Raw genomic sequence first — 4,615 nt, 5'->3', positions numbered from 1 at the left:
CTGTATTTGCTGTATTCTGGCTGTGTCTCTCAGGAGCGATCTACATCCGGCTCCTGTCGGTCTGCACTTCTTTGCTTCATCCATCTTGTCCAATTGAGTGGCTGTATATGTATGGGCCACATGTGGGGCAGGCTCTGAATGGGTGTTCCTTCAGTCTCTGTTTTAATCTTTGCCTCTCCCTTCCCTGCCAAGGGTATTCTTTTTCCTCATTTAAAGAAGGAGTGAAGCATTCACATTTTGATCATCCGTCTTGAGTTTCATTTGTTCTAGGGATCTAGGGTAATTCAAGCATTTGGGCTAATAGCCACTTACCAATGAGTGCATACCATGTATGTCTTTCTGTGATTGGGTTAGCTCACTCAGGATGATATTTTCCAGTTCCAACCATTTGCCTACGAATTTCATAAACTCGTTGTTTTTGATAGCTGAGTAATATTCCATTGTGTAGATGTACCACATTTTCTGTATCCATTCCAATGTTGAAGGGCATCTGGGTTCTTTCCATTTTCTGGCTATTATAAATAAGGCTGCGATGAACATAGTGGAGCACGTGTCTCTTTTATATGTTGAGGCATCTTTTGGGGATATGCCCAAGAGAGGTATAGCTGGATCCTCAGGCAGTTCAATGTCCAATTTTCTGAGGAACCTCCAGACTGATATCCAGAATAGTATTACTAGTCTGCAATCCCACCAACAATGGAGGAGTGTTCCTCTTTCTCCACATCCTCGCCAGCATCTGCTGTCACCTGCGTTTTTGATCTTAGCCATTCTCACTGGTGTGAGGTGAAATCTCAGGGTTGTTTTGATTTGCATTTCCCTTATGACTAAAGATGTTGAACATTTCTTTAGGTGTTTCTCAGCCATTCGGCATTCCTCAGCTGTGAATTCTTTGTTTAGCTCTGAACCCCATTTTTTAATAGGGTTATTTGTTTCCCTGCGGTCTAACTTCTTGAGTTCTTTGTATATTTTGGATATAAGGCCTCTATCTGTTGTAGGATTGGTAAAGATCTTTTCCCAATCTGTTGGTTGCCGTTTTGTCCTAACCACAGTGTCCTTTGCCTTACAGAAGCTTTGCAGTTTTATGAGATCCCATTTGTCGATTCTTGATCTTAGAGCATAAGCCATTGGTGTTTTGTTCAGGAAATTTTTTCCAGTGCCCATGTGTTCCAGATGCTTCCCTAGTTTTTCTTCTATTAGTTTGAGTGTGTCTGGTTTGATGTGGAGGTCCTTGATCCACTTGGACTTAAGCTTTGTACAGGGTGATAGGCATGGATCGATCTGCATTCTTCTACATGTTGCCCTCCAGTTGAACCAGCACCATTTGCTGAAAATGCTATCTTTTTTCCATTGGATGGTTTTGGCTCCTTTGTCAAAAATCAAGTGACCATAGGTGTGTGGGTTCATTTCTGGGTCTTCAATTCTATTCCATTGGTCTATCTGTCTGTCTCTGTACCAATACCATGCAGTTTTTATCACTATTGCTCTGTAATACTGCTTGAGTTCAGGGATAGTGATTCCCCCTGAAGTCCTTTTATTGTTGAGGATAGCTTTAGCTATCCTGGGTTTTTTGTTATTCCAGATGAATTTGCAAATTGTTCTGTCTAACTCTTTGAAGAATTGGATTGGTATTTTGTTGGGGATTGCATTGAATCTGTAGATTGCTTTTGGTAAAATGGCCATTTTTACTAAATTAATCCTGCCAATCCATGAGCATGGGAGATCTTTCCATCTTCTGAGGTCTTCTTCAATTTCTTTCCTCAGTGTCTTGAAGTTCTTATTGTACAGATCTTTTACTTGCTTGGTTAAAGTCACACTGAGGTACTTTATATTATTTGGGTGTATTATGAAGGGTGTCGTTTCCCTAATTTCTTTCTCGGCTTGTTTCTCTTTTGTATAGAGGAAGGCAACTGATTTATTTGAGTTAATTTTATACCCAGCCACTTTGCTGAAGTTGTTTATCACCTTTAGTAGTTCTCTGGTGGAACTTTTGGGATCACTTAAATATACTATCATGTCATCTGCAAATAGTGGTATTTTGACCTCTTCTTTTCCGATCTGTATCCCCTTGATCTCCTTTTGTTGTCTGATTGCTCTGGCTAGAACTTCAAGAACTATATTGAATAAGTAGGGAGAGAGTGGGCAGCCTTGTCTAGTCCCTGATTTTAGTGGGATTGCTTCAAGTTTCTCTCCATTTAGTTTAATGTTAGCCACTGGTTTGCTGTATATGGCTTTTACTATGTTTAGGTATGGGCCTTGAATTCCTATTCTTTCCAGGACGTTTATCATGAAGTGGTGTTGAATTTTGTCAAATGCTTTCTCAGCATCTAATGAAATGATCATGTGGTTCTGTTCTTTCAGTTTGTTTATATAATGGATCACGTTGATGGTTTTCCGTATATTAAACCATCCCTGCATGCCTGGGATGAAGCCTACTTGATCATGGTGGATGATTGTTTTGATGTGCTCTTGAATTCGGTTTGCCAGAATTTTATTGACTATTTTTGCATCGATATTCATAAGGGAAATTGGTCTGAAGTTCTCTTTCTTTGTTGTGCCTTTGTGTGGTTTAGGTATAAGAGTAATTGTGGCTTCGTAGAAGGAATTCGGTAGTGCTCCATCTGTTTCAATTTTGTGGAATAGTTTGGATAATATTGGTATGAGGTCTTCTATGAAGGTTTGATAGAATTCTGCACTAAACCCGTCTGGACCTGGGCTCTTTTTGGTTGGGAGACCTTTAATGACTGTTTCTATTTCCTTAGGAGTTATGGGGTTGTTTAACTGGTTTATCTGTTCCTGATTTAACTTCGATACCTGGTATCTGTCTAGGAAATTGTCCATTTCCTGAAGATTTTCAAATTTTGTTGAATATAGGTTTTTATAGTAAGATCTGATGATTTTTTGAATTTCCTCTGAATCTGTAGTTATGTCTCCCTTTTCATTTCTGATTTTGTTAATTTGGACGCACTCTCTGTGTCCTCTCGTTAGTCTGGCTAAGGGTTTATCTATCTTGTTGATTTTCTCAAAGAACCAACTTTTGGTTCTGTTGATTCTTTCTATGGTCCTTTTTGTTTCTACTTGGTTGATTTCAGCTCTGAGTTTGATTATTTCCTGCCTTCTACTCCTCCTGGGTGTATTTGCTTCTTTTTGTTCTAGAGCTTTTAGGTGTGCTGTCCAGCTGCTGACATATGCTCTTTCCTGTTTCTTTCTGCAGGCACTCAGCGCTATGAGTTTTCCTCTTAGCACAGCTTTCATTGTGTCCCATAAGTTTGGGTATATTGTATCTTCATTTTCATTAAATTCTAAAAAGTTTTTAATTTCTTTCTTTATTTCTTCCTTGACCAGGTTATCATTGAGTAGAGCATTGTTCAATTTCCACGTATATGTGGGCATTCTTCCCTTACTGTTATTGAAGACCAGTTTTAGGCCGTGGTGGTCCGATAGCACACATGGGATTATTTCTATCTTTCTGTACCTGTTGAGGCCCGTTTTTTGACCAATTATATGGTCAATTTTGGAGAAAGTACCAGGAGGAGCTGAGAAGAAGGTATATCCTTTTGCTTTAGGATAGAATGTTCTATAAATATCCGTTAAGTCCATTTGGCTCATGACTTCTCTTAGTCTGTCGACATCACTGTTTAATTTCTGTTTCCATGATCTGTCCATTGATGAGAGTGGTGTGTTGAAATCTCCCACTATTATTGTGTGAGGTGCAATGTGTGCTTTGAGCTTTAGTAATGTTTCTTTTACGTATGTAGGTGCCCTTGTATTTGGGGCATAGATATTTAGGATTGAGAGTTCATCTTGGTGGACTTTTCCTTTGATGAATATGAAGTGTCCTTCCTTATCTTTTTTGATGACTTTTAGTTGGAAATTGATTTTATTTGATATTAGAATGGCTACTCCAGCTTGCTTCTTCTGACCATTTGCTTGGAAAGTTGTTTTCCAGCCTTTCACTCTGAGGTAGTGTCTGTCTTTGTCTCTGAGGTGTGTTTCCTGTAGGCAGCAGAATGCAAGGTCCTGGTTGCGTATCCAGTTTGTTAATCTATGTCTTTTTATTGAGGAGTTGAGGCCATTGATATTGAGAGATATTAAGGAATAGTGATTCTTGCTTCCCATTATATTCATATTTGGATGTGAGGTTATGTTTGTGTGCTTTCATTCTCTTTGTTTTGTTGCCAAGACGATTAGTTTCTTGCTTCTTCTAGGGTATAGCTTGCCTCCTTATGTTGGGCTTTACCATTTATTATCCTTTGTAGTGCTGGATTTGTGGAAAGATATTGTGTAAATTTGGTTTTGTCATGGAATATCTTGGTTTCTCCATCAATGTTAATTGAGAGTTTTGCTGGATACAGTAACCTGGGCTGGCATTTGTGTTCTCTTAGGGTCTGTATAACATCAGTCCAGGATCTTCTGGCCTTCATAGTTTCTGGCGAGAAGTTTGGTGTGATTCTGATAGGTCTCCCTTTATATGTTACTTGACCTTTTTCCCTTACTGCTTTTAATATTCTTTCTTTATTTTGTGCGTTTGGTGTTTTGACAATTATGTGACGGGAGGTGTTTCTTTTCTGGTCCAATCCTTTTGGAGTTCTGTAGGCTTCTTGTATGTCTATGGGTA

The sequence above is a fragment of the Rattus norvegicus genome, chromosome 17 (genome assembly GCF_021556685.1).
Source record: "Rattus norvegicus strain SHRSP/BbbUtx chromosome 17, alternate assembly SHRSP_T2T, whole genome shotgun sequence".
Lineage (NCBI taxonomy): Eukaryota > Metazoa > Chordata > Mammalia > Rodentia > Muridae > Rattus > Rattus norvegicus.
The sequence above is the reverse complement of the archived record's forward strand: the minus strand, read 5'-3'. Positions refer to the sequence as shown.